Source organism: Canis lupus, chromosome 17 (genome assembly GCF_011100685.1).
Source record: "Canis lupus familiaris isolate Mischka breed German Shepherd chromosome 17, alternate assembly UU_Cfam_GSD_1.0, whole genome shotgun sequence".
Taxonomy (NCBI): domain Eukaryota; kingdom Metazoa; phylum Chordata; class Mammalia; order Carnivora; family Canidae; genus Canis; species Canis lupus.
This window is the reverse complement of record NC_049238.1, coordinates 48864387-48887384: the sequence shown is the minus strand read 5'-3', so window position 1 is coordinate 48887384 and position 22998 is coordinate 48864387. Positions and strand designations below refer to the sequence as shown.

Here is a 22998-nt window from a genome sequence, read left to right as displayed (position 1 = left end):
AAAGCTATGCAGGCTGGACCATAGAATTATCTCTGGCCTGTTGTCCTGCTCTTCCCCTGGCTCACAGAACTCCACCCTCTGGTAAGGAGTTTTTAAGTTTTAAAGTTCTCCCGTCTCTGCCGATTTGGCTTCAGGAGGTCTGAGGTGGGTCCAGGAATAGGTACTTTTGTAGGATGCCCCCCATTGGTTTTGATGGGGCGACAGATTTGCAGAGTTGTGTTCTGCTCATGCCTCACCTGGCTCCAAAGCCAGGCAGCTGCCCAAAGAAGTAAAATGCAGGTGCCCTTTGAAGCCAGGACTTCTTGTCCAGAGATGGGGAGGCTGGTAGCCTCCAGTGTAGAACATAGGCTAACACTGGATTTAGGGGGTAGAGGGGACAAGCCCCAGAAAGGCAGAGCCTAGCGGGCAAAGGGAAAAATGCAGTGTCCACTCTGGCTGTCCGTCTCCTAATTGTGAGCTCAAGACACCGGATCAGAGCCAGACACTCTGAGGGAGGAGTGGAGTCTCATGGTAGGCAGTGGTATCAGCACTTAGGGTAAAACTTTCCTGTTGTCAAAACACCTTGTTAGGGTTGTTGTAGGGATCAAAGAGAGAGTTCATCGATGTGAGGCTCTTAGAACTGTGCCTGACACAGAGTCAGCTCTTCATGTGTGTCTTCTGGATTAAAATCCTTTGCCCTATTTGACTCCCTCGTTGCTTTTATAACCTGATGTCACTGGTCCCTATCACAGACCCTCTTCCAGTTCTCTTCATGGGTTTCTTCCATCCATCCCCTGCATATCCCACCCCAGAACCTTCAGCCTTTGCTTGCACTAGGCACTGTGTAGGTGCTGTCCCATCAGCCTCCCTCCAGCCTCCTGCTGCTTTAATGGCATTGGGGTGGAATCCCTTGCTGCTCTGAGCCCAGTGAATCTTGCACTTGCTTTGGGCTTGAACTAGCCGTGGACCCAGAGAACCTGATGGGCAAACCCATGCTGGTGATGAAAGGACTTCTGTGACTGAAAAGCCCTGGATAAGGGGGAGGAAAAAAGGAAGGAAAGTGGGAAGGGATGAATTAGGAGTGTTGCTGAGGCCATGGAAGAGGCTGGTGACAGTGGCAGAGATTCAGTGCTTGGAGGGTCTGAGAGCCAGTTTAGCCAGAGCTAAAGCAGGTTGTGGCCACCCAGTGACCTCTGGGGCCTTCTAGGGCCTATCAAGGGAAAACTCAAGTGGGAGTCTAAGGTGGGTTGGAGTGGAATCCGTTCTGCAGAGAGAATGGTGAAAAGTGGCTTGAGCTAGAAATAGAATAAACATGTAGTCACTGTTGCCCCATGAGACCAAGAACCCTGGCTTGCTCCTGATCTGGACACTTGTACTACAGTGTGCTCCTGGGATTGGCACCTGGGAGGCTGTCAGCAGTGCAGAAGCTCAGGCCCTGCTCAGACCTGCGGAATCATAGACTCGGGCGGGGCTCAGGAACCTGTTCTAACATGCCCTCCAGTGATTCTGATGCAGCTCATGTCTGAGTGCTTCTTCAACAGCAAGTGAGGTATAGAGAAATGTAGGGCCATCTCTCCACCTCATGATTCTTTTTTTTTTTTTTTTTAAGATTTTATTTATTTACTCATGAGAGACACAGAGATATAAAGGCAGAGACATAGGCAGAGGCAGAGGCAGGCTCCCTGCAGGGAGCCCCATGGGGGACTCCATCCCAGGACCCCGGATCATGACCTGAACCAAAGGTAGACGCTCAACTACTGAGCTACTCAGGCGCCCCTTGACCTCGTGTTTCTTAACTGATGCTTGCTGATAGCAAAATACAGAAAGATTAGTCGGGGAATGAATTGAGCTGTTGACAAAAATCACTGTATTATTTATTCCTTTATTTAACAGATGGTTCTTGGGTCAGGCATTCTTTTAGCACGGTGGAAATAACTGTGAACAAAAGAGACAAGAATTCTTGCCCTAACAGAGCTTACATTCTTGTAGGGGAACTTAGTAATTAAGATGAGAAATAAAATATATAGAATTTAAGAGGTGAACTGTACTAAGGAGAAGCAGAGAGCAGGGAAGGGAAGTGGGCGGTGTAAGGGAGGGGTGGTGGTGCGGCAAGAACATTTACTGTTTTAGACAAAGTGACCAGAGAAGGCCTAAGCACAAGGGAGCAGTGGAATGAAATCCCACAGAATGGGAGCAAGGATCTGTGTGGGTACCTGGAGGAAAGATCATTTCAGGCATCGAGGAAACCGCAGGGACTGTGTGTGCATGCAAGAGGTGCTATCTATGCATCTGTCTGCTGGGAGAAGGCTGGGGGCCGGGGGCGGGGACATTTAATTTATTTTTATTTTCTATTATTATTATTTTAAAGATTTTATTTATTTATTCCTGAGACACACACACACACAGAGCGAGAGGCAGAGACACAGGCAGAGGGAGAAGCAAGCTCCCCATGGGGAGTCCGGTGTGGGACTTGAACCCAGGACCCCGGGATCACGACCTGAGCCTAAGGCAGATGCTCAGCCACTGAGCCACGCAGGTGCCTTGGCAGAGACATTTTATAAGAAGAACAGGGAGAGGAACTTATGAGATGTGACACCCTCAGATCACCTGGGCCACGGAAGCACTGAGGGCTTGCAGATAATCAATTATCTTTGGCACTGACTACCTCTGTGACCATTGGTCCCCTGTGACTCCAAAGCTTCTCCCTTATCACAAGCTCACCCTTCTCCTTGGGCTGTTAAAATATTAATGAGAGTTGCTTAAATTGATTGCATACTTCCTCAATGTCACAACCTTATTATCATCCACATTTTACAGATAAAGATTCAGGTTTCTTGTCCCAGATCATCCAGTGAAGCAGGGGTGGGTGGGGGGGAAGGCTCCTGGGCTCCAGCTGCAGGGGCCCCCGGGCCAGATGGTCCCCATAATTTCTACTGCCCTTGCGTCTGGTAGTCTAACTGTGATCACCTGTCAGGGTGAGGGGGGAAATGGTGGGAAGGAGAGGGGGACTGGCAGCAAGGCATGGAGGTGACAAGGAGAAAATGTCTTGAAGGTGAGGATTTGGAGCTCCCTGCAGTTTCTGTCCCAGGGTATTTGGCAGGGGACAGTGGGGACAGAATGGGGGAGGGTACACCTCTTCTAGAGAAAAAGCTGCTAGAAGTGGCAGACAGAGTGACTGTTGTAGTCAAGAGACCACCCCAGGAATGGCCAACCATGCGGGGGCACATCTGTGAGGCCACGTCACCATGTGGGCAAAGTAGATTCTGCAGCCAGAAGACCAGAATTTCAGTCTTAACTTCTGTTTATGAAACCTTGAGGTAGAGGCACCTGGGTGGCTCAGACGGTTAAGCATCTGCCTTTGGCTCAGGTCAGGATCTCAGGGTCCTGGGATCGAGCCCCGCATCAGGCTCTTTGCTTAGCAGGGAGCCTGCTTCTCCCTCGCTTCCTGCTCTTCTTCCCTGCTCATGCCCTTTCTCATTCTCTCTCTCTCTCTCTCTCTCTCATTCTCTTGCGTGCAAGTAAATAAAATCTTAAAAACAACAACAAAGAACCTTAAGTCATGAAGTCTCTCAGCAAACCTTTAATCCAAATAAGACATTTGCTGAAGTGTTTTAAAAAATGTCACACAAGAATGAGATATTATTGCAAAAGTTGGCAAACCTTCCTTAGAAGGGCAATCGCTGTGACTTGCGAGGATGTCATGTGCCACTGCCCGAGGCAATGGTGCTGCTGCTTTATACTTGAGCATTTACAAGCAGGCACTTGAGAGATTTATTCGCAAAGTTTGCTCCAAAGTAACTTGCTGGCAACTCAATTTTTTTCTTAGCAGACATCCCCAAACATCAGTGGCACTTATCTCTGGATGGCAGAGTTCAAGTTGATTCTTATTTATTTTTATGCGGTTCTGCATTTTAGAATACAAAGGCATGGACATTTAAAAGAGTGTGGAGGGTCTGGGTAATCACAAGAGGCTGGGTGTGGCTGGGCTGGAAGGTGGGTATGTGGGGAAGTCGTGGATGGGGCAGGAGCCTGCTGATAACCTTGACAGAGATAGTGTTTGTGAGGTCATTTTTTCAAAGGCCCTATACTGCTCTGTTCCCAGCTTAAAGCTTGTCAGCTTCAAAGTGCGACCCCAGACCAGCAGCACTGGCCTCACTGGTGAACTTGTCAGAAATGTGAGGTCTCAGGTCCCATCTCAGACATATTGCATCAGAATATCTGGGGATAGAGCCCAACTGTTTTAATAAGGCACCAGGTGATTTTGGTACATGTTGAAGCCTGAAAACCACTGATTTAAAGTGTTCCCAAGTTGGGACAAGGCTCTCTGCCTGCAGTGAGCTAGCAAAAAAGAGCCAGTTGCCTTGATTATGTGTTAGCCTCTCGTGCGGGTCCCCTTGGCTGGTTCTCCAAGCCACAGAGAAGTCCTTTTTCCGTGGCATAACAGAAAGGTGAGAGGTGAGAGCTTGCCTCCTAATGACTAGTTGGGATTTTATTTACTGGCAGAGAAGCGTCTGGGAGGGACAGATGTCACAGTGCTTTCTCAAATGAGTTGCTTCTCTCTTTGAGTTAAAAAGATCTAGAAGTAACCCAAAAGAGATCCTCAGAAGACACTGGGTCATCTAGTTCTGAGGGGTTACGATGTGTTCCCTGATGGTTCTCTAGACCCTGTGGCTGTCCCCTGCTTGTTCCCATTATCCAAGGACAGAGCCTCCCACCTGGCTTCCCACAGAACAAAGAGGCCAGGGGGTGCATTGAATTGCTGTGAATCACTTAGGGACAGCCTCAAACTTCCGACTCTCAGATCCCTCACTTGGAAGCCATCTCTCCTTCATTGCTACCTACTCTACTCCCAAACTACTTGGTATTATAACCATTTCTGTATGTCCTGTCTTCCTTATAGTCTAAAGTGCTTAGCAAATAGTGAAGAACTCAGTAAATAATCATTACTATTATTGTTGTTGTTGCTATTTTGTATTAAACAGGAGGAGATGAGGGGAAGGGCCCTCCAGGTAGAGAGAACGGAGGGGTCAGCTAATTTTCGGGTCCTGGAGCAAAGTGAGAATGTGAGGTCTGGCTAGGGAGCTGGGAAATCAGTCTCCCCTTCCCATCTGCACACTGCCCCAACCCATGTATCATGGTGACCGTCAAGAGATTGCAATCTCTGTTTGGATCTTGGATCAAGGGTGAGTGAGAGGCCCCCACTGAGTTACCTGCCAAAACCCATCACCAGGGCACTGCCAGCCCAGGGCCGGGAGAGCTGCTACCATGTCCTTGTGGAGATTGTGCCCAAACCTGACCCTCCCCACTCATGTACCTCAGCCCTGGCTGGGGCTGGAGGGCAATGGAGAAATGACTCAGTTGCCACCCAGGCAGAGGGCAGCAGCTATCATGGAGTGGGAAGGGGGATATCAGACTCCAGGGGTAAGAAGCAGATGGCCAAGAGGAATGACCACATATGAACAGAGGCTCTAAGCCCCTGGCACACCTTTCATCACCCTATTGAACTTCACTTAGAAATTCAAAGAGACAATTAAGAATTTCAGGAAAGCCATTACAGAGCATTTACTCCAAGCACAGGGCCCTCTGAGTGTAGAGACTTGTGTGACTGCACTGGTTGTGTGCTCATGAAGACATTCCCGTGGGATAGAATATGTAAGGGCGTGGCAATGTTAGGGGAACTGCAAAGTGACACGTTGTAAGAAAAAAGATTTCCCCCAAAAAACAATTTTATTTAAATTCTAGTTAGTTAACATACAGTGTAATATTGGTTTCAGGAATAGAATTTCATAATTCATCACTTACGTATAATATAACACCCTGTGCTCATCACAACAAGTGTCCATCATCCATTTATCCCACTTCCCGACCTCTTTCCATCAACTCAGTTTGTTCTCTATCCTTAAGAGTCTCTTACGGTTTGCTTCCCTCTCTCTAAGAAAAGAGTAAGAGTTAATTCTGAGGTGAAGAGGGCTAGGAGGTGAGGCTAGAAAGGCAGATAAGAACATAATATTTAATAGGTAGGCTGAAGGAGAACCACACAACTTTTTTTCCAAGTTAAAATATATAGTAATATGTAAGTGATACAGAAAAAATTTGAAGCATAGGACTGTATTAATTTCCCAGGGCTGCTGTTACAAATTACTGTAAACTGGATAGCCTAAAGGAGTAGAAATTTATTCTCATAGTTCAGGAAGCCAGAAAACTAAAATCAAGGTATTGGCAGGTTTGGCTTTTTCTGGAGATTCTGAGGAAGAAACTGACTGATGCCTCTCTCCCAGCTTCTCCCAGCCTCCCAGTTGTCCACGAGCCTTGGCGTATCTTGCCTTATAGATACATCACTCCACAGTCTCTGCCTCTGTCTTCATATGACCTTTTTGGTTTTGTGTCTCTGTCTCCACCTCTTCTTAGAAGAATACCAGTCATCAGATTTAGGACCTACCCTAAAACCAGGACGATTTCATCTCAAGATCCTTAACGATTTACACCTGCAAAGACCCTTTTTGCAAATAAGGTCACATTCTGAGGTTCTGGATGGGTGGACATGGATGGGGGTGGGGAGCATTATTCAAATAACTAAAGAATAAAATCACCCGTACTTCTGCTACCCAGAGCTTCCAATGCTCAATACTTTCCAATGCATTCTGTGTATAGATTTAGCTTGTGTGTTCATTTTAGTGATGATCTGCTATGTAGAGTTTACTGAAAGGAATTCTTAAGCAAGGAAGGTGATCTGCTCAGGTACAGAGGTTTGTTGGAGCAGTTCATCCTCAACATCTGAATCTTTCTGGAAAGCTTGGGCTGTTCATTGACCATCTCCCATTTAGAGAGTGGAGGCAGGTTGTCAGAATTCTCCTAGCATTTTGTTGCTCCTCCCCAAACATTTTCCAAACTACTTCTTCTAAAACTCTCTGCCCTTTGGGGCAGTACCAGCTTGTTTTGCTAGTGTGCTTTGTGGCTCTTCTTCCTAGTCCTCGAGGTCCTAGGGAAGCAGGTCACAGTATTTTTAGCCAGCTCAAGTTCTTTTTTTTTTTTAATAGATTTTATTTATTTATTCATGAGAGACATAGACAGAGAGGCAGAGACACAGGCAGAGGGAGAAGCAGGCTCCATGCAGGGAGCCCGATGTAGGACTTGATCCCGGAACTCCAGGATCACACCCTGAACCAAAGGCATATACTCAACCTCTGAGCCACTCAGGCATCCCTAGCCAGCTCAAGTTGTGTCATCATGGAAAATTTTAACCATGTGGTTGATCCACCCTATATCAGGACTCAAAGTTCCCTGACCTTATGACTGATTTAGCAGGTCTATGTTAAATTTTCCATCTTACAAGGAATATACTGTATTTTCTGGCATTCCTGGATATTTATCAGGAAGCAGAAGTTATTGCTGTTCTCCAAACTCTTTCCTAACATATCACTCCTCCTCTATCTCCTTTGTTTTTCAGAAACCAACTATTTATTTAAAATATTTTTTAAATGAATCTCTACACCTAATGTGGAACTTGAACTCACAACCCCAAGATCAAGAGTCACATGCTCTACTGACTGAGACAGCCAGGTGCTCCAGAAACCAGCTCTTTTGCAGGCCATGCCATGCCTTCTGACTCAGCCACTTTGTCTCATCACTGACATCAGCCTGACCAGGGTGGTCACAGCGCTCCACACTCAGAAGGGTCTCACATGTGGCTTAATGCTCCCCTCTTGCCATCTTGAAGGTGTTTTTGTTGTTGTTGTTGCTCTAAGTAGGCTCTACACCCAATGTAGGGCTTGAATTCACAATCCTGAGATCAAGAGATGCATGCTCTACCAACTGAGCTAGCAAGGTGCTCCATCTTGAAGTTCTTAATGATTTTGTCTTTGAACTTGTGTTTAGCAACTGAAATCCAATAGAACAATGGAGCAGGCATGTTAACAGAGGAGATAACGTGCAACATGTGGGTTTGTCATTCCTTACTGTCCCATGTGTATTGCATTCATGATGCCCCACAAGAAAGAATCCTGGTGGACACATGATGTGTGGGAGTTCAGTGAGACTTAAGATAAGATGAATACTAGGTAAGCGTGTTATTTCTGTGACTGAATAAGTGGGATTTTTATAGCCTCAGAGGCCACATTTCCTGTTCCAACAGGACCTTGCTTTAAATGCAGGAAGAAGGCACTTTAAGAAACAAAAAGAACCAAGGAATCCTATCATATCTTTTCTTATTGTATCATAAACTAGCTACTTACTTTGTAAATGGTGATGCAGAAGGAAAGGGAAAGATTGGGGGACCCCCAGTTCCTTCAGTAAGCATAAAATGGAGACTGTTGGTAGATTGGTATGTACATCAAGAGGTAAAATACAAACAGGTGAGTTAATTTTATTCTGGTAAGAATGAAACACATGTACATGTGCCAGCTATAAAATACAAATTCTGTAATTGCGGTGATTCTACATATGAGTCAAGTGTTCTTATGTTTGCATTTAAAACTGGCATTGCATAATGCAAAGATGAGAGTAAAATTCATGCAAATAATTTAGAATTTTAATTTTTCTCTACTGAGAACAATATTAAACAGCAAATGAAAAACACTATGACAAGAGAAGGAATGTGGAAGAAAGAAAAAATGCCTTACAGACTTATGTTTGTGGCCACAGGCTTCCTCTCCACCCTAAAACCTATGCTCTTGGCACCAGGGAGGAAAACTTAGAAGACCTCTGGTCCAGTTGTGTGGCCATTGTCACAGATGGTCATTCCTGCTTGCCCCTGTTTGTTCAGTGCTGGGACTTTTTTGAAGATCTTCTGTAATAAGCTTCCAAAGTTAGAGTCTTATGGAAATTGTAATACTATGTACTTGTTCATACAATGATGATCTGCAGAAGTAAAGAATCACTCCACCTGGGCTCTCAGGGAAGTCTTGTTTGGAAGCTCCAATACTGGCCTGGATTACATGGACAGGTGCTTGACTGTCAAGAATTATGAAGGGTTTGAGATTTTACCTTACCTGCAAGCTGATAAGCCTGCTTCATGGATGCTGGCAGAAGACACAAGATTCCTGTGTCCAAGATAAAGCACAGCTTATTACTTACAGCAACAGCAGTAACTCAAGTAACATCATTTTTGTGTTTGTTCCTCAAACCTCAAATTCCACAGGATAATACATGAAAGGGCTAGGAAATGCTTGCACAAGTAGGGTGCTAAGTTAGAAGAGAGGAACCCTAAGTTTGGGGAACTTGAATCTTTTGTAATGGACAATAAGCCTACCTGAACTTTACCCCGAAGGGAGTCACTGTTTTTATTATACCAGGCAGTAAACAAACTTGCCAGTACTCTGGAAGGAGTCCATTATCTCTGTCTTCCAAGGCTGTTTGCTATACCAACATCCTTGAGAAGACAGTCTTAAAATCTGGTAGTCCTGTGACCCTAATATATTCAGAAATGCCAAAAACTGTGGAGAGCTGTATCCTAAAATGACAAGGCTCTGATAATGATGCCCTGGAGGGATGGCAAACCCTCTTCACTCCCCAATCACTTTCCTCCATTGGACCCACAATACACAGGTGACTTTTCTGGTTGACCTAAAAGGTGGAACTTTCTATTATACTAGGTATTCATTAAAATGTCTCAGGATCTGACCACTATGTATCTGAAGTTGGTCCCTAAAGGGAAGTTCAACTCGTCTGTCAACATGTCTGTACATGATTAGTTTAATGATCCTTCATGGATCAGGTCTTCAGGCTACTGTGATCTGTTTTACTTCGAGGCTCTCCAATTCCTGACTAGCTTGAAATTTTGTGAAACTGGATCAATCTTATTTACTTGGCCCCAAAGGCTGAACTCATAATTAAGAGGTGTTTGAGGCACAGATATATACAGAATTTTGCATCCGAACGCAACTGAATACACATTCTTCTCAAGTGCACATGGAACTTTCTCCAGAATAGACCACATACTGGCTCACAAATCAGGTCTCAACCAATACCAAAAGATTGGGATTGTCCCCTGCATATTTTCAGACCACATTGCTTTGAAACTAGAACTCAATCACAAGAAGAAATTTGGAAGAAATTCAAACACGTGGAGGTTAAAGAGTATCCTGCTAAAAGATGAATGGGTTAACCAGGAAATTAGAGAAGAATTAAAAAGATTCATGGAAACTAATGAAAATGAAGATACAATCGTTCAAAATTTTTGGGATACAGCAAAAGCAGTCCTAAGAGGGAAATACATCGCAATACAAGCATCCCTCAAAAAATTGGAAAAAACTCAAATACACAAACTAACCTCGCACCTAAAGGAACTGGAGAAAGAACAGCAAATAAAACCTACACCAAGCAGCAGAAGAAGAGAGTTGTTAAAGATTCGAGCAGAACTCAGTGAAATAGAGGCCAGAAGAACTGTAGAACAGATCAACAAAACCAGGAGTTGGTTCTTTGAAGGAAGTAATAAGGGCAGCCTGGGTGGCTCAGCGGTTTAGCGCCACCTTTGGCCCAGGGCGTGATCCTGGAGTCCTGGATTGAGTCCCACGTTAGGCTTCCTGCCTGGAGCCTGCTTCTCCCTCTGCCTGTGTCTCTGCCTCTCTCTCTCTGTGTGTCTCTCAAGAATAAATAAATAAAATAAAAAAAAAAAAGAATTAAAAGATAGATAAACCATTAGCCAGCCTTACTAAAAAGAAAAGAGAAAAGACTCAAATTAATAAAATTACAAATGAAAAAGGAGAGATCACAATCAATGCCAAAGAAATACAATTTGTACAACTTAAAAAACATATTATGAGCAGCTATACACCAATAAATTAGGCAATCTAGATGAAATGGATGCATTTCTGGAAAACCACAAATTACCAAAACTGGAACAGGAAGAAATAGAAAACCTGAACAGGCCAATCAACAACCAGGGAGGAAATTGAAGCAGTCATCAAAAACCTCACAAGACACAAAGGTCCAGGGTCAGATGGCTTCCCAGGGGAATTCTATCAAATGATTAAAGAAGAAACAATACCTATTCTACTAAAGCAGTTCCAAAAGATAGAAAGGGACAGAATATTTCTAAACTCGTTTTATGAGGCCAGCATCACCTTAATTCCAAAACCAGACAAAGACCCCACCAAAAAGGAGAATTAATAGACTGATATCCCTGATGAACATAGATGCAAAAATTCTCAACAAGATACTAGCCAATAGGATCCAATAGTACATTAAGAAGATAATTCACCATGACCAAGTGGGATTTATCCCCAGGATGCAAGAGTGGTTCAACACTTGTAAAACAATCAATGTGATACATCATATCAACAAGAGAAAAAACAAGAACCATATGATCCTCTCAATAGATGCAGAGAAAGCATTTGACAAAATACAGCATCCATTCCTGATCAAAACTCTTGAGAGTATAGGGATAGAGGGAACATTCCTCAGTATCTTAAAAGCCATTTATGAAAAGCCCACAGCAAATATCATTCTCAATGGGGAAACACTGAGAGCCTTTCCCCTAAGATCAGAAACATGACAGGGATGTCCACTCTCACCACTGCTATTCAACATAGTACTAGAAGTCCTAGCCTCAGCAATCAGACAACAAAAAGAAATAAAAGGCATTCAAATTGACAAAGAAAAAGTCAAACTCTCCTTCGCAGATGACATGATACTGTACATAGAAAACCCAAAAGCCTCCACCCCAAGATTGCTAGAACTCATACAGCAATTCGGCAATGTGGCAGGATGCAAAATCAATGCCCAGAAATAGTGGCATTTCTATACACTAACAATGAGACTGAAGAAAGAGAAATTAAGGAATCAATCCCATTTGCAATTGCACCCAAAAGCATAAGATACCTAGGAATAAATGTAACCAAAGAGGTAAAGGATCTATACCCTAAAAACTACACATCACTTCTGAAAGAAAGTGGAGGAAGACACAAATAGATGGAAAAATATTCCATGCTCATGGATTGGAAGAATTAATATTGTGAAAATGTCTGTGCTATCCAGGGAAATTCACACATTCAATGCAATCCCTATCAAAATACCATGGACTTTCTTCAGAGAGTTGGAACAAATCATCTTAAGATTTGTGTGGAATCAGAAAAGACCCCGAATAACCAGGGGAATATTGAAAAAGAAAACCAGAGCTGGGGGCATCACAATGCTGGATTTCAAGTTGTACTACAAAGCTGTGATCATCAAGACAGTGTGGTACTGGCACAAAAACAGACACAGATCAATAGAACAGAATAGAGAACCCAGAAATGGGCCTTCAACTCTATGGTCGACTAATATTCAACAAAGCAGGAAAGACTATCCACTGGAAAAAGGAAAGTCTCTTCAATAAATGGTTCTGGGAAAATTGGACAGCCACATGCAGGACAATGAAACTAGACCATTCTCTTACACCAGACACAAAGATAAACTCAGAATGGGTGAAAGATCCAAATGTGAGACAAGAATCCATCAAAATCCTAGAGGAGAACACAGGCAACACCCTTTTTGAACTTGGCCACAGCAACTTCTTGCAAGATACATCTATGAAAGCAAGGGAAACAAAAGCAAAAATGAATTATTGGGACTTGAGATAAAAAGCTTCTGCACAGCAAAAGAAACAGTCAACAAAACTAAAAGACAACCTACAGAATGGGAGAAGATATTTGCAAATGACCTATCAGATAAAGGACTAGTATCTAAGATCTATAAAGAACTTATTAAACTCAACACTCAAGAAACAAACAATCCAATCATGAAATAGGCAGAAGACATGAACAGAAATCTCACAGAGGAAGACATAGACATGGCCAACAAGCACATGAGAAAATGCTCCGCATCACTTGCCATCAGGGAAATACAAATCAAAACCACAATGAGATACCACCTCACACCAGTGAGAATGGGGAAAATTAACAAGGCAGGAAACCACAAATGTTGGAGAGGATGTGGAGAAAGGGGAACCTTCTTGCACTGTTGGTGGGAATGTGAACTGGTGCAGCCACTCTGGAAAACTGCGTGGACGTTCCTCAAAGAAGTAAAAATAGATGTGCCCTATGACCCAGCAATTGCACTGCTGGGGATTTACCCCATAGATACAGGTGCAGTGAAATGCCAGGATACCTGCACCCCGATGTTTCTAGCAGCAATGTCCACAATAGCCAAACTGTGGAAGGAGCCTTGGTGTCCATCGAAAGATGAATGGATAAAGAAGCTGTGGTCTGTGTATACAATGGAATATTCCTCAGCCATTAGAAACGACAAATACCCACCATTTGCTTCGATGTGGATGGAACTGGAGGGTATTATGCTGAGTGAAGTAAGTCAATTGGAGAAGAACAAACATTATATGGTTTCATTCATTCGGGGAATATAAAAAATAGTGAAAGGGAATAAAGGGGAAAGGAGAGAAAATGAGTGGGAAATATCAGAAAGGGTGACAGAAAATGAGAGACTCCTAACTCTGGGAAACGAACAAGGGGTAGTGGAAGGGGAGGTGGGTGGAGGGTTGGGGTGACACGCACTGAGGGGGGCACTTGACAGGATGGGCACTGGGTATTATACTATATGTTGGCAAATCAAACTCCAATAAAAAAAATATACAAAAAAAAAAGAGGTGTTTGAGGAATGTTCAGAAGCTTTCCTAAAGAGTTTTCTCAAGTTTGGCAGAAATAAAATACATACAGAACTTTGCAGATAGGAGTTGTAAAATAGAACAACCACACAACCCAGTGAAAAATTTTATTAGTCAGTCAGAGGTCCTCCTACACCACCAGTCTTGTCACCTTATAACCTCACCAGACTGAAGATTCACTCTTTGGCACCTTCAGATGAGGATGAATTATAGCAACAGCTGTAAAGAGGAGACCAAGAATTGTAGTTACTTCAAGCCAATGCTCTAAAAGGGTATGATACATCCTCAGCTCCTTCAGAGGTCAGAGGGCTCCAATGGAGGCTGCATTTATTGCAGTGGTCCAGGTACCGTGGGTGAAACTAACCTCATTTCCATCACAGTAACTGACTGAGAGGAGGATCATTATCCATACCAAAGGCATTCAGGTATAGTTTGGACACCATGGAGCTCAACCCATAGGATGGGAGGTGGCTTGAAGAAAAACTTAACTCAGTATGGGGGACCCATATTGTTTGGGACAAACAAGCCCAAGGAAATCCTCTCTATTGGAGAGTATGAATGTCAGATCACAGAGAGATGCTGGCATACCTTTAGGAAGCAAAGCTATGGGTGATTCAGTTCTCCCTGAGGCCTGCTGGTCATCCAAGTCCAGGATACATTGGAACCTGGCAAAAACAAAAAGTTAAGGATGAACAGTTCCTGCATGCCCTCATATTCCTTTGTACCCTCAATGCTGTTTCTGATTCACCCTTGAAAGTTTGTACTGTAACATTATTGCATCCTAAGCCTTTTAATCAATGTGTGACCGGACCCAGAATCAGAGGTAGAGGATGAATGAAGGATTCCCACATGTGAGTGAGCAGAGATGCTGGGAAGTGAGGCATTATGCTCTAGCCCAGGACACTGCAAATACTAAGTTGGTCCGGCATCTGCTCATAGGAGAGAAGTTAGTTTCACTGTCTGTACTGCTAAAGACAAAGGTGAAGACTTGTTTCCAGCTGCTCCCAAAACACTTTTTGGGGTGTGGTCCACAATGCATGGGAGACCCTGAAAAACTTTCAAGCACATCAGAAAATAAAGCTTTGTGCACACACTCCCTCACTAGAGGATACATCCTTTCCCAAGGCCTTGAATACAACCTTATGCTACCCATACTGTATCACCAATAAGATCTCTGATATGAACACAAACTCATAAAACCAGCTGTCTACTTGCCATCTCTACTTCGATTACTATAAGCATTTCAGCTTATGGAACTCTGGATCCACCCACTAATCCATTCTTCCTCATGTTCCCTGTCTCAATAAATGGTACTATGCATTTGCTTAAGCCGGAAGCCTGGAGTTATTCTTCACCTCTCATATCCAACCTACAGGCAACCTACCTCACTTCTATCTCCAAAACTTACCTTAACTCCATCCACTTGTTTTTCTTTTTTTTTTATATATATAAATTTATTTTTTATTGGTGTTCAATTTGACAACATATAGAATAACACCCAGTGCTCATCCCATCAAGTGCCCCCCTCACTGCCTGTCACCCAGTCACCCCCACCCCCTGTCCACCTCCCCTAGTTCATTTCCCAGTTAGGAGTCTCTCATGTTCTGTCTCCCTTTCTGATATTTCCCACTCATTTTCTCTCCTTTTCCCTTTATTCCCTTTCACTATTTTTTATATTCCCCCAATGAATAAAACCATATAATGTTTGTCCTTCTCCAATTGACTTTTTCACTCAGCATAATACCCTCCAGTTCCATCCACGTCAAAGCAAATGGTGGGTATTTGTCATTTCTAATGGCTGAGTAATATTCCATTGTATATGTAAACCACATCTTCTTTATCCATTCATCTTTCGATGGACACTGAGGCTCCTTCCACAGTTTGGCTATTGTGGACATTGCTGCTATAAACACTGGGGTGCAGGTGTCCCGGCGTTTCAATGCATCTGTATCTTTGGGGTAAATCCCCAGCAGTGCAATTGCTGGATCGTAGGGCACATCTATTTTACTTCTTTGAGGAACCTCCACATAGTTCTCCAGAGTGGCTGCACCAGTTCACATTTCCACCAACAGTGCAAGAGGGTTCCCCTTTCTCCACATCCTCTCCAACATTTGTGGTTTCCTGCCTTGTTAATTTTCCCCATTCTCACTGGTGTGAGGTGGTATCTCATTGTGGTTTTGATTTTTATTTCCCTGATAGCAAGTGATGCGGAGCATTTTCTCATGTGCTTGTTGGCCATGTCTATGTCTTCCTCTGTGAGATTTCTGTTCATGTCTTTTGCCCATTTCATGATTGGATTGTTTCTTTGCTGTTGAGTTTAATAAGTTTTTCTTTCTGCAGCTGTAATCTTTTGCCAAGCCACCTTCATTTTTGGCCTGGTTGACTCAATGGACACTCAATGGTGTCCAAATTGGTTACCTACTTCTTCTGTCCTTTTCCAATCCATGCTCCAGATGCCAGCCAGGGTGGCTTACAAATATTTATACACTAAACCATATCACTCACCTGCATAGTATTCTTTATTCTTCCCACTCAATTTAGGATAAAAATATCATTTTCCTCTCAGAGTCTCCCATATTCTCTAAGGATCTGAGCCTCATCTCATGCCTCCCTTCCTCTATGCTGCCCCTCCTTTGTACTTCTTGCAGTGGTTTGTCCTTGCCAAAAAGTTTCCTTCTCTGGAGTCTGTGAGCATGCCTTCCCCTCTTCTAGAAGGCTTTTGGCCCCACTCTGCCTGGCTGACATCTAGGGGATGCCATGCACACTGTGCTTCCCATGTGCAATGTCCCTTGGAACTGTATACGAAGGCAGCCCTCTTGCCTGACCACACAATCTAAACTGGGCTTCCAGCTTCTCATTCTCAGAGCACTTTTTGTTTTCCCTCATAGCATATATCATAACTTGTTACATACTTATTTGATTTCCTCTGTAAACTGTAAGCTCCGTGAGGGTGGGGATCATGTTTGTCATGTTAACCATTGTGTCTCTGGGCTTGAATCAATGCTTGGTATTGTAGATCCTGTTGAATGAATGAACGAATAAATGAATGAATGAATCCAAGTCTATAGGGCAAGGGAAGCAGGGTGATAGAAGGCTGGGTAAAGATGAACTAAGCAGCAGCATGGTACCAATATTGACAGAAGCTTGAAGCTTGAGGGCATGGTATGCTGAGTGCTGCTCTTAGAGTCCCATCTGTGAAAGCTCTTAGAACTGTGTACTGATCGGTTTCAAAGTGGGGCTAAATATTAACCCACTGTCATTACCTGAATGTGAGCTCAAGCTGTGCAGTGCTAGTTGAAGGCCTTATCTCCTGACATGATCACCAGATAAAGAGAGATTAGGAGTCCCTGTCTCAGCCACATTGACCCCCTGCCTCTCCTCTAGTCCTTACATTCCCACTCCAAATCCTAATATTCTTTGCCTTTTCAAGCCATTGGGTTCTGCCTGTATTTATCTATTTCTTTTGTGCTCCCTTCTTTATGCCCAGAAGGTTGCCATTTCTTCTTGGTCAACTGTGTTCCAGAGGGGTCCCAGGCATTCTGACCCCTGACTTGTTGCTGAACCAACAGCCTCTACGCTACTGTCTTTCCCTTTGGTCTAGAGAGCCCCTATCACCTGCCTGCCCCCACTGATCAGCACTGGCTCTCTAATCAGTACGTCATGTTTGTAGCCTGGCGCCCACTCTCTGAGGCTGTACGTAGCTGTCTCTTAGAAAGGAAGGAGAGCCACTTCTCCTGCTCCTGTGGTTTGAGAAGGCTAGCATTACTTCATTACCAAATACCTAGAAAAACCAAACTGCAGAATAAAAACAGACCCCCTCTCTACAGTTTCTTTCTACTTCCTTTTTAAGCTTCCTTTTTTATTTGTTTGTATAGATAGTCGACAGAAATTACAGTTGACAAAAATCCATAACTCAGTGGGCACCAATGTTTCTGCTGGAAAAACCCATAGCATTTGATATATTTATTATTGTTATTTAAAGCTTTATTAAATTTTATAATGATGCACATGGTATAAAATTCAATTCCAATGAAAGGTAAACATGAAATGTTAAGTTTTGTTCCCATGCCTGTGCTGCTCCTATTTCCCCTCAAAGTTGCTTTTGTAACCTCCTGAAGATCTTCTGTGTACTCACAAGCAGGTGTGTGATTTCACTCTCCTCCTCCCCCCACTCAACTTTGTTCTGTATCTTGCTCTTTTCTCTAAAGGACACATTCTGCGTCAATAATCCCAAAGCTTAGGGAGAAGAAATGGGTAGGAAATATCAGAAAGGGAGACAGAACATGGAAGACTCCTAACTCTGGGAAACGAACTAGGGGTGGTGGAAGGGGAGGAGAGTGGGGGGTGGGGGTGACTGGGTGGCGGGCACTGAGAGGGGCACTTGACGGGATGAGCATTGGGTGTTATTCTGTATGTGGCAAATTGAACACCAATAAAAAATAAATTTATTATTAAAAAAATAATCCCAAAGCTTCATAACTTTTCATAGCTGTATGGTATTCCATTACTTGGACAAATGATAATTTGTAGGAATAAAATGACACATGGAATTTCATACATATTCAAGTATGTTTGTGAATACATTCCTAAAAGTCAAAGGGTATGTTCATTTTTTCATATTTTTTAAGGACTTATTTATTTGAGAGAGAGTGACCATGCGTGCCTGTGGGCAGGGGGTGGTACAGAGGGAGGGAGAAACAGAATCCCAAGGAGACTCCCTGCTGAACACGGAGCCGAAGGTGGGGCTCGATCTCACAACCCTGAGATCATGACCTGAGCTGAAACCAAGAGTAGGGCACTTAAACTGAGTTGGCCACCCAGGGGCCCCTCATTTTTATTTTGATAGGGATTGTCAAATTATTCTCTGGAGAAACTTATGAGAGTGCTTATTTCCATACATCTTTGTCAGCTTAATTTCTAAATCTTTCAATGTTGTCAATCTGTGAACTGAAAAATGCATTGTCGTTGTAATTTTAATTAGTATTTTTCTTTTTATAAGTGATCCCAAGTATTTTTTCATATATTTAGAGCATTTATATAGTTTTTTCCTATGAACTCTTCATATTCTTGCCTATTGTTTTTCAAATGGGACAATCATATTTTTCTTACTGATTTGTATAGTTATGTTTTAAGGAAGTTTGTTTATGATGGATTTGTCTGGAGTAATTAAAAAAATTTTTTTAACATACCTAAATACATCTTTCTTTTGAGGTATCTGGATTTTTGGGTGATGCTCAGAAAAGCTTTAATTGGAGATTATTTCAAAAACTCTCCCAAAATTTTTTCTAATAATTAAATTTTTTTAAACATATAAATCTCTGCTTCAACTGGAATTTATGTTGTTATAAGCAGTAAGTAAGATAAGAATCCAAGTTAATTTGTCTTCCCAGATGGTCATCCTGATGTTTCAACATTTACTAGTTAATCCATTTTTTCTTTGCTAATTTGAAAAACCATCTTAGTATATATTAAACCCTTACATGTCTCTGGGTCTGTTTCTGGACTTTTTTCTTTGCCCATTGGTCTATCTAATCAAGTCTGGCTGCATGTTTTAAACCTTTTTATTTCTATCTTTATGTCAAAGAGGTTGCAACAATATTTATGCTAGTGGTAGGGGTGCTCTTGGTATCTGGTGAAGCTAATGAGGCCATATGGAGACTGAATCCTTAATCCTGGCCTAAATCACTCTTCATTCAGCCCATTGTCAAATACAGCAAAAGAGGTTCTGACATTAGGAACGACGATCCTAGGAAGTTTAGACACCACATCCTGTTCTCAACTAAGCCTTACAACCACCCCCATGAAATAGGGTGTTCTTTAGGTTATTTTGGTTGCAAGAAACAGAGATCACCAGGGCTGGTTCAAATAATAAGGTGTGCATTGTTTTCCTATATAAAGAAGGGAGGCCTAAATGTTGGCCACCTCATCAGGAGGATCCATACAACACCACATAGGAAGTTCTCTTATTTTTTTCTTTTTAAATTGCTCATCATTTTTGTAACTTAAAAATGTAAGCATACAAAACTCATTTTACAAGGTTGAATGCAGCATATTTAAGGACCTATATCAAACATATTAGAGTGCTGACCTTATGACAAAGACGGAAGGAAAAAGGGGGTATCAGGGTTGAAGAGTTGCAATAACTGAAAATGAAAAGAAATAAACCACGAATAGAGGGGCATTTCATGGGCTGATGAGAGTGTGCTATGTAGTGAAGATCAGTGAACCATTTGCATCTGAGATCCTTTTAAAAATTTAAAGTCAAAATATAAGTCTCCAGGCAGAACTCATCACAGTTGTGTGGACTCCTTGAGATAGGTCTCCAGTTGGGTGGGTTCCTGGGTCCTGATGATGGCTCAAGGAAGCAGTGGCAGGCTCTTCTCAAGGAAAAATAGGAAGCACAGGGAAGCCACATCTCATGGACACTTCACTCTCTGCGACTGAAAGTGAGGTCAGGAGGCATGGCCATCACCTAGAAGCTGGTTAGAGCTGCAGAAACTCAGGTCTCACACCAGATGCCCCTAATCAGAGTCTGACTTTTAACAAGATCCCCAGGTGATTAGAATAAATCATTAATATTTAAGAACCTCTCTTCTAGGACATAGTTTGGAAAATGGGAGGTTGTTTAGGATCCAGTGGAGCTCAACCTCCTAAGCCATCTCACTGTCCCTCCATAGTGGTCATCACAGCTTCAGCTGCAGAAGGGAAGCAGTTCTGAGTTGGTGACAAGGTTTATGATGTTATCTCAGAGTGTATGGCCAGAGCACAAAGAGGTGGAGACTATTGGGGGTGGAAAAGTCAGGAAGCTGTAAGGCTATGGTGTTTGGTAATTGTCCCTAGGGTCACCGAAGTCTCTTGGGATTCTGTAGGACTTGGAGAAGAGAGGAGAACTATAATCCAGATGCCCAAGAGGGCAGTGAAAGAGGAAGAGTGACCAGGATGTCAGTAAAATATGAAAAGGCCCTGAGGTGACCCTGCTGGAGGCCATGAGTCTTAAGGGAGTGGAACTTTGACTTAAGGATAAAAGCAGTGTTGGCATTGGGAGTACCAGTGTCACCTCCCAGCCCCTAGGTCTGAGATGTGTGAGAGGAGAGGCCTCTAGAGGAGAGCCAGGGCCTTCAGGTAAGAAGTAAAGGGCACATTCTGTGGAGCAGCCAAAGATGCAAGGAATCTGGTGCAAAATTGGGGGTCTGGAAGACACACTGCCTTGTGATGTGAAAAGAGAAGTAGAAAATTAGACTGGAGAAATACAGGGAGGAGATGGAGGGCGCAAATGACTGGAAGCAAGTCAGCATGTTGGGAACTGTATCAGGATACAACAGGCCATACTACTGCAACAGTTGACCCCAAATTTAAGTGGCTTAAAAAAGTGATTTCTTGTTTATACTATTTGTCCACTATAGGTTGATGTGGACTCTGCTCCCTGGCATCCTCACTTAGGGATCTAGGATGATGGAGATTGTGTCTCTATGCTCTAGCAATAGCCAAAGCTCATTTGCTCATTTGTGTGTGTGTGTACGTACGTACTTGCTGGAGTTTTCATGTACCAAAGCAATTCACATGATCACATCTAAATTTAAAGGATAGCATGTGCCATCCTATCATGAACTTGAGGGAGAACTAGAAATATTTGGTGACTAGGACTAACAATTACCATAAGTAGTGACTAACTTATAGGGGTGTGAGTGAATTAACCTGACTTTAAGTTTCAGAAGAGAACTCTGGGACAGGTATGTTGGCATGTACCCTGCTGCCATCCACTGGGGGGGGAGGTGTTGAGCCCTGATACACCAGAAATCTGTGCCTATTATGGACAGGAGTTAGTTCTAAAGATATTTCTAGAGGCTTAGGAATCAGAAATCTACACAGACACACACAGCCCTTGGGATGGCATGTCAACCCTGCTCTTTGCTCTAAAAAGTTGGTCTTTATAATTAGTGGGTTTTTTTTCAGGCTAAAGAGATATTGGATAAATAACTGTCTCAGCAAAAAACAAAGAACAGGGATATATTGTTCTTCTGGGGATTTTAGCTGATACTTTAATCTTGGCTCCTTGAACTCCCATGTCTCCTTGAGATACCAACCAATGTTGCAAGCAGGAGCAGCCAACCTCACATTTTCCCTGATTGCTAAAATTCTAGCAATAGTAGTGTCATACATACCTTCCTCTCTGTAAAGATTTAGAGAAGCACCTTTGTAATGTTCTTTGATTGACCAATGAGCAAGTGTCCCATGACCATCTTGAGTGCCTAGCCTTCTAGTTCTGCAGAAATATGCATATTAAATCAAGAATGTTAGGGGGTATGGAAGTGGGTGAAATGGGTGAAGTCAAATGGTACAAACTTCCAGTTATAAAATAAATATCATGGGATGTAATACACAGCATGGTAAGTGTAATTAACAGTATTGTGTATTTAATGGTTACTAAGAGAGTAGATATTAAAAGTTCTCATCACAAGGGAAAAATTGTGTGTGGTGATGGATATTAACAAGACTTATCATGGTGATCATTTTTTTTTGCAAATATTGCATCATGATATTGTATACCTAAAACTAATATGTTTTATGTCAATTATATCTCAATAAAAACATTAAAAAAAAGAATGTTAGCCTCATTGGTCCTCGGACTGTAGATCCATATAATCTATTATGATTAGACCACTGATTTCAAATTCTCCATTTGGATAACTCTGCAGGAAATTGATACAGAGCCCCAACACCTTTGAAGCAGTGATGTAGGGAAGACTGGAGGCTGCCTATCACATACTTTCATTTCTGTAAAAAAAACCCTGATATTGTTTGTGAGCCATTAGATGACTAAGGGAGGGTGACCCTGTCCTCATCTCTAGGCTTGGGCCCTGATTAGTCTCAGCCAGGGTGTCTCAATCCTGGCACTATTGACGTTTGAGCCTGGGTAATTCTTTGTTGTAATGGGTGTTGTGTTTATTATAGGATATCGAGCAGCGTTTCTGCCAGTAGCACCCCAACTACAGTTGAAAGTGTCTCTAGATAGTGTCAAAGGTCTCCTGGGAGGAAAAACTACCCCCAGGTGAGAACCACTAGTGTAAGCCAATCATTATAATCCTATTCTTCTTTCTAGATAGCTAGTATAAGATTGGGTATGTGACAATTTGGCTAATGAGATTGGGAGGAAGGAAAGCTGCTGAGAGGTTTAAGGCAATGTTTTCTTCTTTATAAAAAAGAGAACGAGGAGGTGCCTGGGTGGCTCAGTTAAGCATCTGCCTTTGGCTCAGTTCATGATCCCAGGGTCCTGGCATAGAGCCCTGCATAGAGCCCTGTGTTGGGCTCCCTGCTCAGGGGGAGGGTCTGCCTCTCCCTCTTTCCCTGCCCCTCCCCCTGCTCACTCTCTCTCTCTCTCTCTCTCTCTTTCTCTCTCAAGTAAATATATATTTAGAAATTTAAAT

At 42.9% G+C, this 22998-nt stretch overlaps 1 long non-coding RNA gene across 1 annotated transcript; it reads right to left on the bottom strand.

Annotated features, from left to right (window-relative positions):
• Positions 1–13584: 13584 nt before the first annotated feature.
• On the bottom strand, positions 13585–20704 carry LOC119869783. Its single transcript, XR_005371895.1, has 3 exons — positions 19868–20704; positions 14162–14238; positions 13585–13792 (listed from the first exon to the last, which is right to left on the bottom strand). It is a non-coding gene; the product is annotated as an uncharacterized LOC119869783 (long non-coding RNA).
• Positions 20705–22998: the final 2294 nt, after the last annotated feature.